This window comes from Lissotriton helveticus, chromosome 6 (assembly GCF_964261635.1).
Source record: "Lissotriton helveticus chromosome 6, aLisHel1.1, whole genome shotgun sequence".
Lineage (NCBI taxonomy): Eukaryota > Metazoa > Chordata > Amphibia > Caudata > Salamandridae > Lissotriton > Lissotriton helveticus.
In genome coordinates, this window is record NC_136067.1 from 758,433,122 (window position 1) to 758,459,547 (window position 26,426).

The window sequence follows — 26,426 nt, forward strand, 5'->3', positions numbered from 1 at the left end:
CGCGCGCAGCGAAACTGGCAATTTTGCTGTGTGTTGTACTAGCGGGTGAACCGAGGGATCGGGCCTGAAAACAACTGCAAGGCCAATAGCTGTTTAAACGCGCATTTTTTACATTGCTTGCGGTGACTATTACCGCGTTATTAATCTGTGCATTTCTGTGTTTTTAAGTCACTGTGGTGATTCGATCACTTAACTCTCACCTGTTGACCTCCTGGTGCTGGTCCCCGTTCCGCCACGGCTTGTGCCGATTGAGCGGAGGGACAGGAAGCACCTGGCGCACTAGCAGGCGTCATCAGAGCTGCCCGCCCCTTCCCTATTTAAACCTCCTCACAGCGCGGACGCGCGCGCCGAAGGCGCGCCAAAGGCAAGCCCGTCTGCGCCCGTCCGCGCCAGGACGTCGCCCGACGCCCAAATTCCTGGCCGATTTTTATATGTGTGGCACTTGAGGGGTTGTGTATATCACCATGATTCGCTACAACCGCCAAGAACTGCTTTCATTAAATCAAAAGATTCCATTAGATCCACAGGTAGCTTGTGCCATTGATTCCTTTCTTAGATGCGACTCGGCTGCACCGATTGTGTCCACCCCGTCGCATAAGGATTTGGAGGGAATTAAGGACAAGAGTATACAGGCTTCAGGCAAGGGCAGTGTGAAAACGGACTCTAATGCACTTACTGCTCTTTATCTTAATACAAGATCTATCCCTAAACACGCCTTAGAACTCTGGTGCCTATTGGACAACCATAAGCCAGACATTTGTTTCTTTACTGAAACGTGGCTCCATAACCAGGCTTCTCCTGATATTGCCACAGCTTTTCGCAGTGATTTTCATTTGATCAGGCTTGATAGAGTGGGTAAACGAGGGGGAGGCCTCGCAGTAGCTGCAAAGGCCCCAGTAGAGATCACATGCCTCGACTCGCTCTCCAGCGATTCGCTGGAAATACTAATAATCAACATAAAATATAATATGACAGTGTTAGGTAGAGCAGCCTTGGTATACAGACCCCCGGGAGGCAAGTCTGAATTTGCGAATAATCTGCTGGACATCTTAGCATCCCACGTGCTGGCCACAGATAATTTCATTTTACTAGGCGATTTTAATCACCATGCAGAGCTTCCACATAATGGGGATTCTTGCCACCTAATTTCAACATTAGAAACCCTGGGATTAACTCAGCGGGTTCAAGGATCTACTCATCGTGCCGGTCAATTATTGGACTTAGTATTTACCAATATGACCGACTTACATTGTGACCCCCCTTTACAGATGATCTGGACGGATCATTTCCTAATAAATTTTACCCTTCCTATTCCTTCCAGGCCACAGATTCCCGACCGTAAAGAATCTATGCTCATTCGACCGTGGTATAAATTGACTCCGGAGGCGTTTAAGACACATTTTAAGCCACTGAATAACAATCTTAACGATGTTGGAACAATGGCCACGCAATTAGAGTCATCCATTAGAAACACGCTTGACGACATTATCCCAGAAAGGAAGGTACATTTGAAAAGAATGGCTTCTCCCTGGTTTACTGAGGCTTTGAGACGTGAGAAAACTGATTGTAGATTGGCGGAGAGGCTGTGGCGGAAGTCTAGAACATCCCAAGACCGCTTGAAGTATAAACTAATTCACTCTGGATATATGAAACATATAAAGGTAGCAAAGTCTCTCTATATCATGCAAAGAATACATAAGGCATCTCAATCCAGTAAAGAATTGTATAATATTGTTAGGGAGTTCACAACACCGCAGGTTGAGCAACCTAAATTTGACCCTTCGCCAGAATGGGTGAACTCACTGGCTTCCTATTTTCATAGTAAGATCCAGTCAATATACTCCTCATTTCCTTCTGCCCCACAAAGCTTGGTTGCAAATGAGGAGGCCATTTTTAATCCTGAGCTCGCCCATGACAATATGGATTCTCCTTCCATGACACAATTGGAGCCCACCAATCCTGAAGAAGTGTTATCTGCACTTAAAAAAATTAAATCAGGATCTCCAAATGATCCTTTGCTTCCTCGTAAGTGCAGTGAATTATTCCCTTTGCTGGCTGATGATCTGACCAGCATTTTTAATGCCTCCTTTGAGAGCGCCTCCTTCCCTAGTAGTTGGAAGGTGGCGCAAGTCAGACCAATCCTTAAAAAGCCAAAGAGTGACCCCTCTGTTTTTTCCAACTACAGACCAATTTCGTTATTACCTTTTTTTGGTAAAGTTGTCGAATATTTGGTAAACAAACGTGTGTCCTCATATGTCGAAACCCATGCTCTTCTTGACCCGTCACAGTCAGGATTCCGTGCCGCCCATGGTACGGAAACCGCAGTAATAGAAGTAGTGGATAACATCCGACTCTCCTTGGATAGGAGCGAATCAGCCATTTTGGTTTTATTAGACCTCTCCGCTGCCTTTGACACCATCTCCCACAGCATTTTGAAACATCGATTGTGGGAGGTTGGTGTCAGAGGTAACGCCTTGGCTTGGTTCGCAGACTATCTCAGGGATCGTAGTGCTTCCATCAGGATGAACTCTCATGCATCTGCCACTATTCCCCTTTCCATAGAGGTCCCGCAGGGATCCATCCTTAGTCCTCTGTTGTTTAATCTTTATCTCCGTCCTTTGGCCCATATTATAAAATCTTACGCCTTCTCCACTGTGTCTTATGCAGATGATTCACAGGTGCTTATTACCTGTAAATCTAATCTCCAGGATACTTGCTCCAGCTTTAAACAATGTATGACTCACATTCAAAGCTGGATGAGTGATAACATGTTCCAACTTAACTGCAGCAAGACCGAAATCTTACTTTTTGGCAAGGCTAAGACCTTCTGGTCCCAAGACTGGTGGCCTCGGGATCTAGGGCCTTGCCCCCAGCCTAAAGAAACTGTAAGAGACCTGGGGATTACGCTTGACGGGGATCTCTCTATGAAGGCCCATGTACACCAGGTCGCTGGGACTTGTTTTGGGATCCTGCGACAACTGCGTAACATCTTTAAATGGCTCCCAACTGAAACTAGAAAGCTGCTGGTTCAGGGTTTGATTGTCAGCAGGCTTGATTATGGAAATGCCATGTTTGCTTCCATTAACGAGAATCTGCTGACAAAATTACAAACTATCCAGAACACGGCGGCAAGACTAGTGTTGGATTTGCCTCCAAGGTCTGCTTCTAAACCAACTCTTAGGAAATTGCACTGGCTTTCTGTGCGCCAAAGATGTCAATTCAAAATCCTGAGCTTAACCCATAAACTTTTGTACGGTGTTGGTCCTTCCTATCTAAAAGAAAAATTGGCCTGGTATACCCCGGCTAGAGCTCTCCGCTCTAGCTTTAAGTTCTTGCTGTCCCAGCCCAGAGCACGGACGTCAAGGTATGGTTGCAGGTCCTTTTCATACGTGGCTCCACGGCTCTGGAATAAGCTACCTATCCATCTCCTCTCCTTATCCAATCATCTAGAATTCAGGAGAGGATTGAAAGCATGGCTTTTTCCTAAATAAAGGCTACCGTATGTACCTCACCCTGGTAGGTTATTGCCTTTTTTCTGCAGAGCGCCTTGAGACCTATCTGGTGATAAGTGCGCTATACAAGAGAATTTGACATTTGACATTTTACATTTGACATTGAAACTACAAAAATTAAATGTAAAACAAGAGGCTTGTTTGAAAATAATGTAAACTAAGGGCACCGTTGGAAAGCATTCAATTGAAAGTGTTGCCCATTCGTAATTACACAAAGCAAACACAGATCAATATTGGTGTCAAAGTTTCTACCCGTTGGGATGCATTACAGAACCGGGTCCTCATCAGGACAAGATTTGTTAGGTTCACCCTATATTTTGAAAAACAAAGGGTGAGTGGTGTGCACAGTGATTCCAATTGCTATGAAGCAACAAATGCAAACTTCATAGCATATGCAAAGCTTACCTCCTGAGGCAAATTATGGAGTGATAGGCACACCATATCCACCAACGAGTGATTAATGGCAGGGCTAGAAAAGGATCGCTGACTTCAAAAAGACAACCATAATGGTGGAATGTGAAATGCGTGAAATGCGAAAAATAATCATCAACAACACAATATGGAAAATGAATCCAAAACAAACTGCTATTTTGCATAATTTTTTTATTTATTACCATTTTCTCTGGTGACATTATTTGAACATTGCAAAGTAACTTCTCTATCTACGCACTGAATGACAACACAGCACCTTTTAGGATTTACAAAGAAAAATATCCAGCAATATCGTCTTTGAGGAGTACGTCTGTCTGACTTGTAGAGACATTTTCCCTCTCCTGAGACTGTAATTTTAGATAGTCAAGAACCCTTCAAATACTATCACCAGTTAAAAAAAAGCATCTTTAGAATTTGGGAAATCTTATGTTTCAATGGTGGCAACACCTGCTATATCGTCAGAGGTGTTTACTTCCACTCTGATCCAGTTTCAGGGGGCACAACTTTAGTGTATTTATGAAGGGTGAGGATATCATAAAAAATATATTTTGCCTTTGAAGACTACTTATGAAGCACCCTTTTTCAAAAATAGAGTCAATTGTGGACTATATCTATAGTGTACTCGTACAAGTAACTTCAAAGATGTTGGTGACTCATACGTTCATTCATGGTTTGTGATGGTGGACAATCTAAAATAGCTTGGGTCTTTAGCAGGCCCAATTCTACAAGGTAGGGCAATAGACTACACCTGTAAAATGATGCATGTCTCTGCTGAAAAATACGTTAAAAAAAGTTTACCAACAATGTTTCTTTAATTTAGGACAATACTTTCACCATGTGGTATACATATTCAGAATATTCATCTGAAAACAAGATATTGACTAAATAGAAAACCATATAAAAGTCCTTGCAAAAAGTTATTGTTAAATAAAAAGTCCGAACAAGCAGGAAACGTTCTTGACTTCAAAGAAATGTGGTTCTACGGGAGGGTGTTTCAAGATTTCAAAACACTTACAAGTTATCCTAATGTTCTAAATATTTCTATATATTAAAACGTCCGAATTAAAACATGTTTACATGTTTTCTAGGAGTGATTGCTGCATCTCGTTAAAATTTTAATTGGCAAAAATAGTATCTGTAGGCTGGTTTGTTCACAATAAAGTAATATTTTCACAATTCTGGTTTTAAGTTGGTATTTGGTTTTTTTGTATTGTGAGCATAATATTTCCTTGTTTAAACTTATTTCCACTGTAGTGCTCAAATGCTGTGGGTAGGGCAGGGTAAAAGGGGCAGTAGAATACATTTCAAGGTTGTGAAATTCTAACCACATCATCCATCAAATAAGCAAAAATTGGGTAGTCATGTAAATGATATTTGACTTCCTGTGGCAACCATCACACATTATTTGCATACATTTAGTCTAATCCCAAAAAAGATCTGAAAACAGATCAGGCCCAGAGCTGACAGAATTACTTCAGCCTGATCTTTATGCTTTTTAGCAAGACCATATACTTGGCCATTCTTGTAAGTGGGGTCATCCAAGTTACAATTCTCCTTGTATTTCCTGGGGCTTTGGTTCAGTCCTTGTGCTGAGGTCATCAAACTAGCATTTTAAAGATCTATGCACATGCTCATAAAATTCTGAGGTTTGGAATACCGAGCTACCACTGAAGCTTATTCCTATTAGATGTATGCATCCTACGTAATGTATACAATCATGGCAAGCGGATATCGTCTGCATTGCATTATGGAGCCCACGGAGGCATCCATCATTTGTACAAGAAACATGTCTTATAGGGTCCAAGAGCACTCCTTGGATCAAATGTTGCAACTGGCTTTGCAAAGAGTACCCTTACTGGTAAGGCTTGGAACCCTGCCCTTCAACTGCGTGCAGAAATGAAACAGACACATTAAATGTAATACCTGTTCACAAAGTGCACTAATATATGTATACATATGTAATGTACTATTTAGAATCATACTGATCACCTTACAGGAACTCTGAGCAAACTCTATAACCCTATTCTTAACTGTGCTTATTGTTGTAACCCAGGCCTTAGAGTTTAAAACAAAATGTACAAGGAATAGTTTAAAGTTTGTATTTAAACACACACAACTTAATGCAAAATGTCAATAGTGCAATCTTTTAGAAAGCAAGGGTTTCTTGATACCTGAAAGCCAATATCCATGGAGTGAGGCCTTGACCACATGAACATTGTAGCTCAATTGCTGTGCAAGAATGCCATGTACCACGAGGAAAGTTATATCTAAAGATCCAAGATTCTAGATAGGTAACAGTTTCAGGCCAGCTGGTAATCGTAGTTCACTGCCAGAGCTCTGCTTCTGCTGTGCTGCACATTCACCATACACAGTCAACCTGAATCCAGTCATCACTAGTGCTCTGTATCGACTGCCTGAATTTCCCAAAATATTGGAGATGTAGAATCAGCCCAAAGAAAATAGCAACACTTAAAAAAAACTTTTTAGCAAAGTCAGTAAGCAAAGAATTAACCAGTGCCATCTACAGCAAACTAAACAAATATTTGAAAGGCAAGTGGTCTCGCCTTTGGGACCTTATATGTATTTAGCTATGCAGCACATTAGCCTGAAACATCTACTGTTCTTTAACATGAAGGGAATGTAAGCACCAAACTGCGTGATACACCAGGTATGGGAATACATGGAGAGATATATTGCCTTTCAGCGGGAAATGGAATAGTCCAAAGCTCTGTTTTTAATATAAAATCAGGGCCTTCGGTGGTCATGTCACTGAAAATACAAGATTTGAATGACATATTATTGTCCACGGGTGCTCGTAGAAGTCAATTTCTATGGACTGGAATCAAGAGAATGCTAAAGTGATTCTGGTATTTTAGTGACCTCTGCTGGTCGTTTTCTATCGAGAACGTTAAATAGAGGCAGTTGCCAGAAAAAGTTAAAAAATAAAGTCCCTCAGCACAGAGCAATTCTGGTATTTTACTGACCTCTACTGGTCATTTTTTATCAAGACAGTTAAATAGAGGGAGTTGAACAAGCAGAAAGCAATTCTGGTATTTTACTGACCTCTACTGGTCGTTTTCTATCAAGACAGTTAAATGGAGGCAGTTGAACAGAAAAAAGTCCCTAAGCGGAAGCAGACAAGTTCTAGGGCTGATCTCCAGATCCCACAAAGTACATACACATATAAGTATATACTAAAGTATATACAAGAGGTCTCGAATGCTTGACCTAAAAATGGCAAAAGCAATTTACCATTTCAGCTGCAGTATTATAGACTATGATCTGAAATAAGTAAAAAGAATCTCCTGATAGATGTAGTCCGTCAGAAAAGCAAAACTTTGTTCATAGGACCAGGGGAGTTCTGGCTGTAAAGGTTTTTTTTTAAAATAGGAATATATGTTATCCATGGTAAGTTTCATGTAGGTCCTTTAACCATAGGCCAAATTAAAGGTGGGATGGGCTCCTAAAATGGGCTTTTAGATTGTATTTCCTATATGATTCTTTGCTCTTCAATATGAAATAGTAGTACGAAACTGCACCAAATTAGGCATGAAGGTAGTACCTTTGTTTGGTTTGGTGTAAATCTTGACAATAACTTTAAAGAAATTAGATTTTTAAAAGGTGTTCATGACGGACACAAAGAGGTTAAATCTATCCAGACCCTCAATTTTCAGAGGATTTCCACAATTACAAATATACAGAGGATTTGTGAATAAAATTAAAAAAATTAAGTTACACCATTGGATGTTATAACATTTTCTCCTGTCCTGCACTGCGGATTCATGAACCTGGCAATGAATTTACATCTCCACCATGTTTTGATTAGCTGGCCATCACAGAAGCAGCTGCCATTTTCCATTAGGGTGCATTGAGTAGCATGTTGAAAAACATAAAAAGAAAAGGGGCAAAAAGGAGCCAGATGAGTACGCCTGGATCCTCTGACCCATTTGGGAAAACCCAAATAGGACACCTCTGCCAATAAAATAAATATTAAAAATATAATTCCTATCATGGGATTTTGAGATTCCATCATGGAAAATCTTGAGGTCCAGTGGACCCAGGGACAGTCCAAACAGCAGATTGTGAGCAACTACTAGACACATTCAAGTTCCTGTGGCCAACCCCACTGTGCACATCAAAAAGCTTTGTGTGATGGGTGACCACCCTTGGCAGTTTGGGTGCATGACCCCACTATGCATGATCAAATGTCTTGCACAGTGTCGGTTGGCTTCCTGCATCCCGATGAGCTCTGGGATTGACCAGAGGCCATGCTGAGTGGGGGCTGTCTGCTCTTGGAGAGGTGGCTCAGGGTGTCTTTATACAGAAGGGGTTAATTGTGCACAGCGGGATGGGTGCAGGAACTGGTCAGGTGAGCTCAAAGGCTGGAGAACAAAGGCAGTATGCACTTGGAGATGGCTGCCAATGAGGGCTAGGTACAGGACCTGGCCAGATCCTAAGCCCTCTGGCCAACCCCTGCAGTATGCAAATAAATACTTTGTACATCAGGATTGGCCTGTCTGCCCAGGATTTGGCTCAGGCCTTAGCAGAAGGCCAGATCCTGGACGAATCCCCACTGTGCATGGTCAAAGTATATGCACAACATTTGTTGGTCACCTGCCAAATTGTGGGTGTTGGGCCTGGCCAGAGACCGGGTCCTGTAGCCATATCCTGCTGAACATGCCCAAGGCCACGCACAGTTGAAGACCTTTACCAGTGGAAGAGAGTTGGCCACAGGGAAAATGTGTATGTTGTGTATGATAACAACAAAACAAATAGAGGTGACTGAAATAAAAAATGGAGAAAATGAAGGTAAGGTTGATTTTACTATGACAACTTAAAGTGTGTTTAGAAAAACCAAGATAATCTTAATATATCTGAAACCTGCAAGCTATGGTTAAGACCCCAATCAGTAACTCATACAACAAACACAGAAATCTTAACTCACACACCAAATTAAGTTATTACATATTCACCTGCATTAATACAGATGTGCACAGACAATTTTGGTTACCACGGCAGCGGTTCCTTCTGTAGTCCCCTTCTCTGCTTCCATTAAAAATGATTTCTTGAGACATTACTGCCATGCTTTTCTTATAACATTTTTAAAATATTTATTTTATATAATATCATTTTAGGTCCCTGCTTTCAATGCTTTCTGAGGAAGGATGTCACAGTGTCTCTGAGTGGCCGTATGTGATAGTGGATCTGCTCGAACACTGTCTGGAATACGTTTTTGTCTGTAGTAGCTTTTAAACTGCAGTTCGTAAAGAGCAATGTGCTTAGTCTTTTGTGGGTGGTTGGTTGCATTTGCATATACCTCACTACATACCTAATTAGTATTCCCATTTCCAGCCACACCACCAGGATCTTTCTATGTTTACTACTAAAATGTATATCTGTGTGTAGAATCTTCGGCAACTGAGGGGAAGAACTCCTCATAGAAAATATAGGAGAGGCGAAGGACTAGGCACAAACGTTTATGAATAGCATTTTGTAGTATATGAGTAGTATTAGTACTACAAAGTGCAGTCTGTGAATAGGCCACTCAATTTCTGATTTAGAAATATATAAGATCATTAAATTTGTAAAGAATAGAGAGGGTGCATAGTACACAGAGCCCTCTAAAAAACGAAAAGCTCACATTTTCTCCTGCATGAATAGGTTGTGGGCAATCACTAATGGTGAAGGAAAAGGTTTAACAGGATAGAGGAAGACGGTTTATTTAATGGTACATTTGAGCCCAAAATATTTTGGTATTTGCATACGGCTCTGGACTAAGCTCCAGTAATGTGATGCCAGGGAGTTCTAGGTTTTGAATATTTTTTGACTGACTCGGCTGGGGAATCAGCTTTAACATAGTTCAGCAAGAGGAAGCAGGCTCCACTAAATCAGTGACTGGGCAATTACACCAAAAGAAGGAGTACTGCTGACCCTCATCTCTTCTCTAAAGTTGCTTTCAATAGGCAAAAAGTGGTCCAACATGAGCACAATTTCGTTACTGCAACATGCACTTTAAGAAAGGTGATGTATTTTCTGAACAGAGTATTGAGAATTTTAGTTATTGTGTATTCAGTGAAAATGTTTTTTAAGAAATTGGTAAAACACTGAAAAATACACTCTGAGACGTCCAAAGAAATCCAAACACTCAACACAGAAAATCGACTCCGATTTCCAGAGAAGGCTGGTCTGACGGTCACTCAGGCAAAGGGAGTCTGATCTGTATGTCCACCCGGCTGTAGAATACAGCTCAGTTGGAAACACCTCAGTACGCATGTCTGTTTGGCCAGCGTACGATGGCCAGCCAAACCGGCATGCGCTCTTAAGGCATCCACACCCCTCAACGTCACTGCCATGGTCCAGCCCCACCCTAGACTCAGCGGCTTTGCGGCTCAGAGTACAGTGATAAATAAAATGATAACATTATATGATTATCATTTTATTTGTCGCTGTCTCTGAGCAGTGGGGCGACGCTCCTCCACCATTACGGAGGAGCCATCCCTGAACTAATTGGAGAAAAGCTGAATCAAATTGGAAATATTTCTTTGAACTTTATTTCAAGATCAAGAATATGAAATATCACGTCTTCTCAAAGCTTTCCTCATATCCTTTTAGTCTATATTTTAGTATGCTATTGAATGACACGCTGTCAATCAATAGGATGCTACTGGTACTTTACAACAGATACACAAAATGCATTGCAGTAAAAGCAGAAGATGTTTTTGATTTGACATTTCATAGTTGTGCATGACATTTTGATCGTTTGAAGATATGTCATATTCCTTGGATGCCTTTTAATTCACATAATTGGCTTTGATGTCTTAGAAATGCATCAGCCTTTTGTCATACACATAAAATTAAGATTTTCTTTAGATAGCAAATGTATATAATTAAACAAAAACTTTTTGATGTATTTCTTCAGAGAGACCATAGTTGCAAGTTACAAAGATGTAAGCTCTCTGCAATAGATATTTCGGTCTTATTTGCACAACTCAATTAGTCAATATACATTACTGTCAACAAGTAAATTCTGAAATCATGGTCAATTAGCAGAATCATATTTCAAGATATTCTAGGAAAAAAGCCAAAGCTAATGTTATAATGTAATCATTTAATCAGGTTAGCAACCAGAGGAAGCTAAGGATCAAATATAGTTTAAGAGCATTCGGCAAACTTTTCTAAAGCAAGAAGGAATCCATCCCACGATATCCGATACCCCACAAATCTCGAGCGAGTGGAAAAGTTGGCTCAATCGTACACATCAGTGGGTTTGTAATCAAAATCCAATGCTGAAAGCTGTCTCTCGAGTATTCCAGGGGGTGTCTCTCCATTCAATTACAAATCAGAATGGTTGAAAGGAAGTGGTGAAATGAGAACCAAATGTAAGAGCTACAAATATAAAAAAATATGTTTGTTTCTGCAACCATAAATATTCTATTTTTTAAGTGAAGCTATTAGGCAATTGACATTTTGAACGCAATCATTTCTATGTGTAAGTCTAAAACGTTTCACACATTCTAATTGCTGGTGATTTTCCCTGAATAAGAAAAATACTTTCCCAAACTCATTATATATTCTCCTTAAAGTAGAGCTGAAATCAACAGACGTTCTGCTTCACTGGAAATCATAGTGTAACAGCAAATCGATCAAATGTAATTTTAGACTATGTTATTTTCGGTGTAAAGCATATATTTTGTTAAGGGCAGATATGCGGCCATATGTACAAACAGAAAGGTCACAAACAGTAGGCACAAATTGTGCACAACATGCTAATATGTCACGTCCCAAAATCTTCTATGCAGGTGGGCACAGGGTGACCTACCTAATGAATAACATTTAGGCAGACTCCCTATTTTGGCTAAAATACTGGGTTGATGGTCTTCAAGGAACAGCAGTCCACCATGTCTGTTTCTCCATTTCCAAACTGTATTTTTTTTAAAGTAGCCCGTGCTCCTTAAATATGAGAGTGGGCAGAAAGTGATCCCCTGGACTATAGCCTTTCCTCTGAGGTTGCTGATACAATGTATCAATCAATCAATCAGCATTTCTATAGCGCAGCTTATCACCTGGGGTATCCAGGCACCGGTAAGATTTAGTCGAAGAGCCAGGTCTCGAGTCCCTTCCTGAAGTCCACGAGTAATGGGAAGGTTCGAGGTGGAGTACGAGGTCGGCCAGGATTTGGCAGCAATGCAGGTGAAATAATTATCTCAAATGTGGCTCCGCCAGATGTGGAGGACGTGTGCATGGGCGAGGGAGTTGGATCAGAGTTGTCTGGTCTGCTGGTAGAAAGTCAGGCGGTGGTTGATGTAGGAGGGTCTGATGTTGCTCAGGGTTTCTTCCAGAGGGGTTTCACCTCTAAGTGTCTCCAGGCATCAGGAAAGGTCACCGTGGTGATGGATGAGTTGAGGATGTTGATGAGAGTGCTGTAGATTTCCCTCTGTCCCAGGTTGAAGGCATGGGGGGGGCAGGAGTCTGTCAGTGCTCCATAGTGGGTGGAAGTCATAATCGTTGTGTTGATTGGCGTGGTGAGCAGTGCTCCATCGGTTAGGTGGCTGTGGGAGTAAGGGAGTCAGACGGTTGTTGATGTAGGAGAGTCAGGTATTGTGGAGGGCCTTCTAGGCATGAGTCAGCAGCTTGAACTAGCATCTCTTCTGAACTGGAGCTACTGGAGAGTTCTAAGGTAGAGGGTAGTACTGGTCCATTTTTGAAGGTTGAGGATGATTCTGACTGAGGCGTTCTGATTGGTCTGTAGTCGTTTCAGGAGATGGGAGGTTGTTCTGGCATAGAGTACATTTCTGAAGTCCAGTTGGCTGGTGATGAGGGCTTGAGTCACTGTTTTCCTGTTGCTGGCGGGGATCCAACTGAAACTGTTTCATAAGCATATGGAGGGTGTGGAAGCCGAATGAAGCTACTTCGTTGACCTGGTGGTTCATGGAGAGGTCGATTTCCAGGATGATGCTGAGGTTTCGGGTGTAATTGGTGGGAGTAGGTGAGGGTCCGAGAACTGAGGGCCACCATGTGTTGCCCCATGGGGAGGAGTTCTTTCTGAAGATGAGGACTTCCATCTTGCCTGTGTTCAGCCTCAGGCAATTGGATCTCATCCAGTCAACGACTTTGGCCATGGCATTCTGGAGCTAGAATCTGGTGGTGGCGGTGACTTCCGTGAGAGAGAGGATGAGTTGGGTGTTGTCTGCATATGAGATGATGCTGAGTCCATGGATGCGGACGATGTTGGCCAATGGAATCATGTGGGCGCTAAAGAGGGTGGGGCTAAGGGAGAATCCTTGGGGTAATCCGCAGAAGATGTTCTTGTGTTCAGAGGTGAAGGGAGGTAGATGTATTTTCTGTGTGCTTCCTGTGAGGAAGGAGGTGATCAACTTGAGGTTGTTTCCTCTGATGCCAATGTGGTGGAGCCTGGTGATGAGGGTGTGGTGAGAAAGGTTGTTAAAGGCTGCTAAGAGTTCTAGGAGGATTGACCCAGTTGAGGAGGGCTCTGATGATTTCAATTGTGGCTATCTAGGTGACCTCAGTACTGTGGTTGGAGTGAAAGCTGGACTGGGTGGTGTTGAGTAGGTTGTCTCCTTCCAGGTGGTCTGTGAGCTGGGGATTGATGGCTTTCTTCAGGACCTTGGCTGAGAAGGGGAGCAGCAAGTTGGGGCAGAAGTTCTTGAGCTTGCTGGGGTCAGCAGATGGTTTCTTCCAGAAGTGTTTCACCTCTGCATGTCTCCAGGCATCAGGAAAGGTGGCCGTGGTGATGGATGAGTTGAGGATGTTGGTGAGAGTGCTGCAGATTTCCCTCTGTCCCAGGTTGAAGGTGTGGTGGGTGCAAGGTCTATCGGTGCTCCACAGTGGGTGGAAATCATAATCATTTTGTTGATTGGCGTGGTGAGCAGTGCTCAATTGGTTCGGTGGCTGTGGGAGTTGTTGTTGTGTGTCAGGAGGTGAATGAGGTTGGTTACCTGTGGGTCGAGGTTGCTGTAGTAGTCTGCTATCTTGTTGTGGAAGTGGTCTGCCAGGGAGTCGCAAAGGGCTTGGTAGGGACGAATCGTAGTCTTGGTGGCTGACTGGCAGGAGAATTCTCTGGCAATGCTGAAGAGTTATTTTAAGGTGGTGGTGGTATTTGCAGAGAAAGACATAAAGGTGGTGAGGTCTGAGGGGTTCCTGCTGGAGACCCATCATCGCTCCAATCGCTTACAATCACATTGGAAATATCAGAGTTCTGGGGTGAACCAGCTGGTGTGTTTGCTGGGTCTGCTGGTGCTGGCCATTTTCATGGGTGCCATTGTGTCAGTGCAGTCGGAGGTCCAGTCAGTGAAGTTTTGGACATTCAGCTCAAGGTTGCTGGTGGTGTGGGGTTGAGGGTGGCAGCCAATTGGGTCTCTGTGATTTTTTTCTATCTGTGGTGAGGGGCCTTGGAGGTGTGTAATGGTGATCCTGCAAAGTGAAAGATGCTGTGGTCTTTCCAGATAAGTTGGTTGGCGTGCTGAATTTGATTCTGTCACTGGCTGTAAAGAATGGGTCCAGGGTGTGTCCTGTGTGGTGTGTGGGGCTGGTGATGAAATTAATATGTTAGCTACCTTATTTGTGCTTTGTTCTTATGTTAGGTTAGCATTCGCAGCACCATTTTATGTTTAGTCACCATTTTGAATCATGTCGTCAGCTGCGAATTCCCTTCTCTAGAAGCAGGTAGCAGAAAGTCCCTTTTACCCAAGGTTAGGCCTTGCTTTCCTAATGAAAACACTGTTCTAATTAACACATTCCTTTCATATAGATAGAGGCTTTCTACCACTAGCCTAGCGGAAGACACTAACAGAACGACTTTGGCAAAAAGATAACATGTGCCCGGCATCAGAGTCAAAACTCATCTTTCTGTACTTCTTTGTTTTAGCTGCAGCTGCTAGTAGATTTCCATTATGGGCGGGACTTTCTTGGTTAAAAAATGTACATAATGTATCTCTATGTCTGCAGCAATCCTAGGAGGCTGGTCAGACTGGACTCCCATTGAGTGTACCGGAATAAAATATACTTGGTTTGTATTCTCTACTGTCTGACCGACTCTTAATTTGTATGGAAGGCTGACAGGTGGTCGCGAGAGACCTGGGTGGCCCTAATTGGGTCATTTCCTTCAGTTGGCGCCCTTACAGGGAACCCATCCGGTGACCCATCCTTGCCCATGGATGGGTGTGGAGGTCGGGGCATCGTCGGGTCAGACGGGTGGACCAGGGATCCTTGCACAAGAGAGTCCTGAACTCGCAGCGGCCCCGTCTGTCAGGCTGGTCGTTGCAGGGCCCAGTGGTCATCCCAACTGGGGTCCTGCATGGCGAAACCCTTGGATCTGATCGTTTGGACTAAGCATGGGTGTAAAATTTTTCCGCTTGCGGATTTTGCGCAATTTCGCGATCCGCGAATCGCGCAAAATCGCGGCAAAATCCGCGAATCCGCGAGCGGGATGAATTTTGCTCAGGAAGCATTTACAGGGTTAAAGCGGGTGCCCAAATTGAAGCTAATTTCTTTGCAATCATTTACAAAATGGTTACAAAGAAATTAACTTCAACTTAGGCACCTGCACCCTGTAAGTGCTTCCTGAGTGGCGCCTCGTTGCCTACTTGCAACTATTCTCTGACCCTGCTCTGACCCTCGACGCAGGGTCAGAGAATAGTTACAATTAGGCAACGACGCTCCTGTCACTGAAATTAAACCTCAGCAGGAAGCACTTACAGATAACAGGTGCCTGAGTTGAAGCTCAAATTCAGTAACGCATTATAATCAGCCCAAGAATCTAGTGAACACGGTCAATGCTAGGCAGGTGTGCTTTCTCCCCAGATCTACCGTCTCCAATTAGCTTTAATCCGTGATGGGGGTCTAGGCATCCACGAGTTTCTCGAGCGCAATCCCCCTGTACTTCTAGTGACCAGGAGGCTGCTTTCTCCTCATCTGCTGCGCTGATCGGCCTCTGACCCTTTATAAACAAGAGGCATGTGAACTTGCACAGAAGCCCGGCCCCAGCCCACACACACTAGGCTATGCAACCTCTTCCCGCCCTTTCCCCCTCTGTGACGGACAGCTCACTCGAGGGACCTCGGTGCCTATGGGCGCGGTGGCAAAGCTACAGACACACGGGGTCACTGGAGACAACTCTTCTGGGCCTTTACGCAGCTGTAGTGCAGGAAAAGCACAATACATTTACCCAACAAGGTAGCACTTACTGCTTTCTCCTCATTTGCTGCGCTGATCGGCCTCTGACCCTTTATAAACGTCAGGCATGTGAACTCGCACAGAAGCCCGGCCCCAGCCCACACACACTAGGCTATGCAACCTCTTCCCGCCCTTTCCCCCACTGTGATGGACAGCTCACTCGAGGGACCTCGGCGCCTATGGGCGCGGTGGCAAAGTTACAGACACACTGGGTCACTGGAGACAACTCTTCTGGGCGTTTACACGAAAAGCACAATACATTTACCCAAGGAGGTAGCACTTACTGCTTTCTCCTCATTTGCTGCTCTGATCGGCCTCTGACCCTTTATAAACGAGAGGCATGTGAACTCGCACAGAAGCCCGGCCCCAGCCCACACACACTAGGCTATGCAACCTCTTCCCGCCCTTTCCCCCACTGTGATGGACAGCTCACTCGAGGGACCTTAGCACTTATGGGCACGGTGGCAAAGTTACAGACACACGGGGTCACTGGAGACAACTCTTCTGGGCCTTTACACAGCTGTAGTGCAGGAAAAGCACGATACGTTTACCCAACGAGGTAGCACTTACTGCTTACTCCTCATTTGCTGCGCTGATCGGCCTCTGACCCTTTATAAACGAGAGGCATGTGAACTCGCACAGAAGCCCGGCCCCACACACACGAGGCTATGCAACCTCTTCCCGTCCTTTCCCCCACTGTGATGGATAGCTCACTCAAGGGACCTCGGCGCCTATGGGCGCGGTGGCAAAGTTACAGACACATGGGTCACTGGAGACAACTCTTCTGGGTCTTTACGCAGCTGTAGTCTAGGAAAAGCACGATACATTTACCCAACGAGGTAGCACTTACTGATTAGCCAGTAGAAAGTACTTCAGTTAAGTATGGTGCAAATTGCAAAAAATCCGCGATTTCACAGGAAAATCCGCGAATTTGTGGATTTTTTCACGATTTCGCTCGAATTTGCTGACCGCTGATTCACAAAATTCACCCATACTTAGTTTGGACAGAAGAATCGGCAGTGGAGAATAAATTAGTTTGACCTGTGTGTGCCAGGTGAGTTCGCTTTGGTTCTTTGTGGATGTGGTACCATTTTGGTTTGTCTTTGGTACCGTCTGAGGACCGATTTTGGTTTGCAGTTGGAATGGTCTGAGGACCGATTTGGATACAAAGTGTTTGTGAACACTTTGCCAGGCAACCTAACAAATTTGGCTTACTTTTGAAAATGCCTGGGTTTAGTCGCTTTTCGGTTTCTTGTTGTCGTTGTTGCTCTGCTGATGCTCAACTGGAAGAAAGTCAGCCATCGCCTCCGCAGGGCACTCTGAATTTCGATATGTTTGTAAAACATGGCCTTGGCCCATTATGTTTAGTACGTTATGGCACAAATATACGAGGGACAATGCTGAGTTGCAGTGGCCATTGACGGGCACTTTTGAGAAACTAAAACTTGGGTTTTTACAGGAGAAGTTGTTTGCAAGAAGAAACAGGCCATCTATGTTTGATTTCCTCTGAACATAGCAAAAAGAGGCTAAACAGAGGCGAATTAAAGCAGAGAAAGAGGCCCGGAAGGGGAGAATGCAAACATCGACTCAAGGAAGGTGATATTTTACCCCGTACTCCCCAGTATACGATACTGCAGGCAGGTGAGCGAGCTTTGATGAAGATTGTGCAGTATTTGATTGCGAAAGGAGTGGTTGAAGAGACGACTGCTAATGTTTGTAATAGCCTTATTCTTCCCATTCTTAAACAGACACCTTTCGGTCCCCTTGAGTATCAAGAAGATGTTTATCACTTTGGGAATGACTTGCGTGAAGTTAACAATAGTGATTCCCCAGTTTCCGGTGGTCCCTGACATTACGACTCTCTTGATGATGAATACTTCTTCTGCTAAATTCTTTTCTGTCAATGACGAAAAATGCATACTTCAGTATTCCCATTCATCCTGATTGCAGATATCTGTTCGTGCTCACCCTCGCCGGTAGAAGCTTTAGATTCTGTCACGCTCCTCAAGGCTATACAGAGAGTCTGAGTATCTATAGTCAGGCATTGAAAGATCAGCTGGATTCCTTGTCACTCCCTACAGGTAATGAATTGCTTCAATATGTGGATGACTTGCTCACCGCCTTGAATACAGAACAAGGTTGCAGAGACAGTACAGTTAAATTGCTGCTACATTTAGCTCAACATGGCCATAAAATATCCTTTCCAAATTTCAGTATTGTCGACAGGTCACCTACTTAGGTCACCTACTGTCGAATGAAGGTAGGAGACTGACCCCTGAGCGCCTCAGTACCATTTTTAAAATGTCTATCCCGCAAACTCAGAAAGATGTGCATGCTTTCACAGGTATCACTTCCTATTGCAGGCAGTGGATACCTGGCTATTCGCTGCTTAGTAAGCCCCTGATTGTGCTAACACTAAAAGATGTGCATGAACCCTTGCCTTGGATGCCAGAGTGTCATCAGTCTTTTGAGCAATTAAAAACCACGCTTTGCTCTGCTCCAGTGCTTGGTACTCCTAACTACGCTAAATGCTTCGTATTGTACGTCCATGAGATGGGTGGTTGTGCGCTTTCTGTTTTAACATAAAAATTTGGAGATAATCAACGACTGTGTGCTTATTTCTCTGCTGTGTTTGGCCCTATCGCCCGAGCCCTCCCGAGCTGTCTAAGAGCAGTCGCGCCTGACCTCACAGCTATGGTACCCCATGCTGTGGATATACTTTTGAATAAGACAAGTAAGTAAGTAAGTAAGTAAAGTTTTTTATTTGCACAATTAATTAAAATCATTGCAAAGTGCACTCACAGAAATGACCATTGCATAGTAAAAAAGGAGAGAAGGTACACAGATCAATTACGAACACAGAAGAATTGGAAATTAAGAGGACAGATGATAATGTCACTGGGGGAAACAGATGCAGACTAGGTCAAAAGACAAAGTTAGGGGAATTAATTTCTGAGATAAACTTCACAAAACGCGCCGCCAACTGCGGGGAGTCGCCCCTCATGCAAGCGTCTAATGCTTCTTGGCAAGTCCTGATGTTAAGAAGCAGCCAAATTGGACGCAGCCAAACGTTTATTTGAGCTTGGAGTTTTCGACATATTCACAGGATATGAGTAAGGTTTTCGTCGTCCAGCTTGCAAAAGCGGCATTGCGATGATACTTCTTTCTTGTATCCTTGGCCAAACTTGTAGGCCATCAGCGGAATTAGGCTGAATCGGAGTCGCATTAGTTGAAGTTTTGTATGGACTTTCGTAGAAGATATGAGATAAGACGGAAGAGTTTTCGAGGCGTATAATTTGGAGACCCAAGGACCATGGGAGAGCTGGGCGACACGTTGCTCGTCAGAATCGCTTGATAGAATTTTTGCTTGTTTGGTTAGGAGTTTTGTTTTCACGTCGATAGGGACGGAGGATAACCATATGTCCTTTGCTTTGAGGGATTCAAGGCATGATGTCAGATATTTACTCCAGGAGGTTTTGTGGTTACTGACGACTGACCATAAACAGCTCTTTAAGGTGTAAGGGCTAGCATGCTTAGACTTTAGGCAATAGCTGAAGTAGCATGTGCTCATTATCCATCTCTGGGAGGACAGTAAAAATTATTTCTGAATTTGGGCGTGGGCAGTTGAAGTTGGCAGTCGGAAAACCCTGCGATAGCACGACGATTGAGTTGTGTCCAACCAATTATTCATTTTGTCTTTAAATGTTATTACACCAAAGGAGATTGTGGGAAGAAATTTTGCTGAAATCAGTTTTATTATTGGTACTAGGTCCTGGGAGTGCAGAGCGCTTTTCGTTCTTATAAAGGCCCCTTCCAGGGAGTGAGCAACAGCCTGCATTTCAGTTATATGTGCAGAGGTTCTCCCTTTGTGATCGATCCACACTCCCAGATACTTATAGGCGGAAACGGTTTCCAATCTCTTACCTTCGACGAGCCACGTGATTTTTTTTGTTTTTCCGGAGGATATTGTCATTGCTTTGATTTTTGACACATTTATCTCGAGCATGTTCGTGATGCAATACTGGACAAGGGAATCGAACAGTCTTTGAAGACCCACCTGGGTTTGGTCTAGCAGGATGGTGTCATAAGCATATTGGAGAGTTTGGATCTTTCTTAACTCTATTCCTGGAGGGAAAGCACGGATGCGTGACAACCATTCTGGGAGATCCGCGAGGTACAGGTTGAATAGCATTGGTGCAAGGGTGCATCCTTGTTTTAAACCTCTGGTGGTATAGATTTTATTGGAGGTCGACCAGCTTGATGTGACTCGCACTTTTACCCATGTGCCAGTGTGTAAGGTGATTAATGCTTTCAACAATGACTATGGAATGCCCCATCTTGCAAGTTTTTCCCATAGTTTTGGCCGACTTACACTGTCGAAAGCTTTACGAAAGTCAATGAACCCAAGATGTAGAGCCTTTCCTTTTGAGGCTAGGGTGGATTCCATCAGATGGGCAATACATATCAGGTTGTCCTCGATGTGGCACCCTCTTTGGAAACCAGTTTGGGTGAAGGGGACCAAGTTGTTATTTTCCGCCCATTCGGTGAGTGCTGTTAATAGGATGCTAGGATATGCCTTCCCCTCCACGTCTAAAAGGGCTATCATCCGATAGTTATCGGGGTTGGAACGCAAGCCTTTTTTGTAGAAGGGAACGAGGAGCGATCCTTTCCAAGACTCTGGGATGGGGCCACCCAAAATTGCGGCCTCGTAGAGGGGTGTCAAAATCTGGGCCCATTTTCTGGCGGAGGCTTTGAAAACTTGGGTCAGGATTCCGTTCGGACCAGGGGCGCCGCCCGAGCGCATTTTCTTTATTATTCTGGCTATATCGTCCGTTAGTGTATTGATGAGGACTGTTGTTCCGTCCTGATTAGTTAGTTGATCAAAGATGGCCGGGCTATTAGCACTCTGACCATCTGGTGCAGAATAAAGCGCTTTGACATAGGACTCCCACTCCGCGGGGGAGATGTTAGTTGCGGTAGGAGGTTTAGTTTTTTGACTAGCCTTATTAACCCAGTTCCAGAATTTCCTTTGATCTTTAGACTTTATAATCTCAAAGGCTATTGCCCAATGCTGTTCTTCTTCCAATTTCTTTTGAGTAAAGCGAGCCTTCCTGTAAGCTTTTCGTGCAGCATTTATGTCCTCCTTCAGAAGGTTGTGATCACTTTCATTGTAAACAATTGTTCGTTGGATCTTATTTAATTTACTTTTGGCAGTGGTTGTGTGTTGTTGTTGCACTGACACAGTTGTCGAGGTCGGGATGTCCTTTGAGCAGATGTTTAAAGGTTTTGAGGAGAAGTGGTCTCTGAAGTTGGTCAGTGTAGTTTCCCAAGTGGGGGCCGTCACATGGCTAATATCAGCCAGGAGCCCTATAGTCATAAGCTTGTCCACTTCCGCTTCGATTGCGTCCTGGTTGCTTTGTGACCATCGGAGTTTCTTCACACTCTGTAGGCTAGAAGCCGCCCCTATCGGATTTATGATCAGACGTTGAGGGGGACCCAAGGCAATGCTGCATGTTAGAATGTCGTGGTCGCTATCTGGAGAGGGCGTTACCAGGAATTGGCATACCAGGTGGAAGGCCGTTAATGATATCCATATATAATCTAGGGTGGCCATTCGAAAGAAGGATGTATGTGAGTATGCCGCCGGTCGATCAATGGCGATCCTTCCATTGAGAGTACGCAGACCAAGATGGTTCAGTTTTGTTGCCAATTGTATTCCTTTCACATCCTTTCGGTGGTACTGGGATTTTGTCTCCGGGATTGCCCACATTGCGTTGAGAGATGTTATTTGGGAGGATCGGGCTGGGTTGGTTTCCATTAGGTTTACAATAAAGTCGCCCGTTATCAGCCACAGGTCGGTGGGGTACAGAGTTTCGAGATTATGCATTATTGGGAGTATAATACTCAGAGTGAGCTCTCGCCTTGCTTTTGTTGGATGTAAATAAACACATCCAAGAATAATTTTTTGTTTTGGTTTCCCCTTTGCTTGGCTCTTGATCTCAATACTAATGAAGACGTGATCACCACCTCCCCTATACAGGGTTTCTATCTTCGTAGTCAGAGAGTTCTTCACTGCTATCAGCACTCCCCCAGACGAGTGGCCGCCTACCTTGGACGGGATGGCGATAGATTCTATTATCGTAAAGTCTTCCCAGATGGTGTTTTCCAGGGCCCAGGTCTCTTGTAGGGCAAAGATTTCATGAGTTTTCAGCATTCCTAAGGTTAATCGCTCCGCCTTTTCCTTTGTTAGGCCCCGGATGTTCCAAGAGCAGATGTTTAAATGATGGGCTGTCTCATGGATTGGTTTGTGGCTGTGCGCGGATGCCGGCGCTTTACCCTAACACCTGGGAGAGCCAGGTCCAGTCTTCCGATGTGTGCAGTTTTAGTATGCATTTACGTGGGCCGCCTGCTGTGGAGGCAAATACTTGCAGGGGGTGCTCGATCCTGTTGGAATCCCCGGAGCATTGTCGATGGCTTGGATAGATATTTGTCCTGTTTTTGATCTGGTCTGATAGTAGCAGTCCTTTCCACGACAGAGGGGTTTTTGAGGAAAATCGGGTAATTGGTGGGGGTGTAAGCGTTAGCCTGGATGCGGACAGTTGTTTTTTGATCTTCATCAGCGTTTCCCCCCGTTCCGGATTGGAAAAGGTTACTAATGTAGACTCCTTTCTTTGTCCAGACGCGGGGTCTATGAAGGCCACCGTCTCAATATCCGTTGAGTTCACATTTTCTAAGCTCGTCAGATTCTGACATAGCCTTAGGATGTTACCTCTGTTTAAAATGTCCCATTGACCCTGAGACTCGTACTCGGGTTAGAGCAGTATTTTTCTGTGCTGTTGTTGTCCAGGGCAAGGGTCTTGGTCCAGTTGAACCGGGTTGGTACTAGGTCCAGCGAGGTCATTACCCAGGGACTCAGAGTTGGCGTGGGTTCTTGGTTTAATCGTTAGTGGGCAGACTGTTTTTGAGGGGTCACCACGCGTTGGACGTTTTTGATGGAAGGGCGCCATGCTGATAGTACTGTCTGTGTTTGTGTTTGCTTTGGGCTGTTTTCCTTCCTCTTCTGTTCGTGTCAGTTGGATGCCTCCCTCCGGTGTTCTTGCTTTTGGGCTCTGATCCTTGGGGATCGGTTTGTGTGTTTTGGCCGCTGGGAACAAGGGGCTGTTATCGGAAGGGTTCGCTAGATCGTGATTTTGCTTTGAGCAATTGCCGGGAGGCTTGCGATCCACTGGTGACTGCACGTAGTTCGGCATAGTTTCCAGGGATTCAGTGTTTTTCTTTGTGGGGCGTGCTAGTTTTTCGACCTTATTGGTCGGATCGGTGGGCTGCCTGCTTACATTTTTGCCAAGCCATTGTGTTAGTACATTCCCCTTTCTATTTGCTTTATTTAATTTCTTCAGCTTCTTCTTGTTCTTTCTGGACAGGTGGGTGCCTGCTTTTAAATCGTTATCGGTCTTAGTGGCAGGCATATGGGGACTTAGTGAGGTAGGGAGAGACACTGTGGTATTGGATTGCGTGGTTGCTTTTGGAGCACTCGATGTTTGTAAAGAGGAGTTACCGACTGAGTCCGGAGACGCGGATAAAAGTTGCTCAGGGGGGATATTGGGTGTTGGTTTGAGCGAAGAGTGGTCCAATTTTGAGCTGATGTGGATCGTGTTGAGACGGGATAAGCTATTGGAGCGTGGTTCAGATGGTCTGTGGGTTTCCGAGGCTCGAAGGTGGATAGGCGGGATATCATGATTCTTTGTTCTGGTTTCGGCTTGCAGCCTCAGGTCTTCTATTAATGTTGACATTATTTCGGGAAGTGCTTCAAGTTTGTTCAGTAGAGGCTCGCAAATAAATCCACTTTGGGCGTGATTTAGATATGCAGTTGCGTTTGCAGTTGGTTCCAAATTTAGATTCGCGTCAGGGGTGAGGTTTTGGGCCACATTATTTTGAACTCTTCATATTAGCGAATTTAGTTGGTCGAGTTTTGAGTCAATTCCCATTATGGAGTCAGCCACCAGTTGTAGGATGCTATCTGGGTGTCAAGTTTATCGGCGTTCATGTGGGCGGCACAAGTCATAGAGCTCAAGGCTCTGTTGGTAATGGCCAAGAGAGCTTCAATTTTAAGCATTCCAGGGTCAGGTTGAGTGGCTCCTTGCCCGAGATCCTTTGCGAGTGAGTTTTTTACAGTGGAATAATTATGAGCCAAGGATAGGTTGATCGATGCATTGATATGTTCTTTTGGGAAGTGATTGTTTGGGCTTAAAATAAGACTAAGATCTTTGGTGCTGGTGTTGTGACTGCTGCTAGTTACTAGTTACTGACATCCCTTTTAGTGGGCTTGCTTTGGACCCCTTTGGACTCTGGAGCAAACGGAGTCTGGTGCCCCTCTAAGAAAAGGGGTGGATGTTTGTGACGGAGGGTCGAAACTGTGTTTGTGGGGGGGATCATGGAGCGAGCCCCGCGATGAGTTTATCGCCTCTTCGTGCGCTGAGTCAGATTTCAATGGCAAAAGTTTTAGAACTTTTGGTCGATGCGTTGTTGAGACCCAGATTATGGAGTCATCGTTGCTACCTGCCGTTTTTTTGACCTTATGTTTGCAATCTCTATTTTCCAGCTTGGGAGTTAAGAGTTCTTTCTCTGATGGGAGAGCAGAGGTTTGGCTTTCAAAGGGTGGCAGGGCGAGCGGAGCAGGCACTACCAAAGAGCATTGGTTTTCGAAATGTTTATTGTTGGTGCTTAACCGAGGTGATTGGTGCTCTGAAGGTAGCAGAAAGGGTATCACCTCGGAGGAGGGATGCCTTATTAGTGATTTTTCCAGAGCAGTGGCAGAGGCTGTGGTCTTACGTTGAATGATAATTTCCGGTTAAAGCGACATCAGAATGGGGGGGACTGATGGTGCTAATGGTGCTAACGGTTGTTGAGGGGATTTCCCATACATGCCATGTTGAAGTGGGGCAGTTTGATTTAATTTACTAATCCGGAAAAAATGCTCTCTAATATCAGCGGTGCTACTGCTTTTTGTTTTTGGTGGGTGTTGTGGGCAAGCGGGTTGTGGATGATTGATGACCATATTGTCATCCTTGGAATGCCCCTGCGAGGGCTTTAGAGGGCTCACGACTGCCGCTTCTGCTTGCTTTGGGTGCCGTTTGCAGGGGGAGTTTGAGGGCCCCTGTCAGATTCTTGTGTGTAAAGCAGTTTCGTCTTTTGGCGCTTGGCGGACTTATGGGGGCGGTGAGTATTTGAAGGTTGAGAGCTGCTCCTAGTGCGCATTGTAGTAGAGTAGCAAGATGGCGAAGTGTCTGAGCAGCCAATAGCGCTCAGGATTTTTTAGAAATGATAACGATAATAATAGTGTTGAATGTTGAATGTTGAGTGCTGATTGGTTGTAATAGTCACCCGCAGTTGTCGGGGGTTGATGGAAATCTCTGAGAACTGTTGCACTTGTGCTCTCCGCTTGAAGAGGCTTAAAAGGCTTAAAAGGCGTTTTTTATTGCTTTAGGTACTTCAGAGAAGGCTTTTTGCGGGGTTTTGCGAAGTTTTTGTAGGGGGCCCTTTGGTGAGGGGCCTGCTAGTAGGCAGCAGATAGCGAGATGGCAAGCAGCAAGCAGCAAGTAAGGAGAACAAAGTAGATAGCGAGTGGGGCATACGGGGCGGGCCTCAGGCAGTGTTGAGCCTAGTCAGCACTGCCAGGCTCACTGCCCCCCGGCTCTTACTTGGCAGCTGCCTCTAACGGCAGCTGCGCTCGCATGTAGTTGCTTGCTTGCTTGCGCACGTCCACCCTGGCTCCAGTCGTCAGGGCGTGCAAGGCGAAGTTACAGTGTTGTAAAGCAGTTGTGAAGCAGTTGCAAGCCTGTATTGGGAGTGTGCGGTTGACTGACTGACTACCGGGTGGCCCCCACGGTTGCACCTCACGCTGCGCGCTTCTTACCATGAGACTTGCCCCCGTGCTCCCGTAGGTCCCGTAGTCCGTAGCCCTGTAGTCCCGTTTGGCCCCCCGTAGAACTGTACACTCGAGTCCGGCTGATCGGGGGTGAATCAGGGGCGGGCTTACCAGTCCTTTGAGTCCTTTGAGTCCTTTGAGACCTTTGAGTCCTTCAGAGTTCAGAGATAGGTTTGAAGGTTGAAGAGGTTTGACAACATTAGCAGCAAAGTGACATTGTAGATGGCAAGAGTAGTTATACGGAACTTGAGGGAAAAAATGTCTCTTTGTGAATATCTACCAATCTACAGCTTTACTTTGGCATGCTGCTCCGGGTTCCCGCCCTCACTCCAATTGACTTGTTAAGCCGTTACGGGTCACCTCAT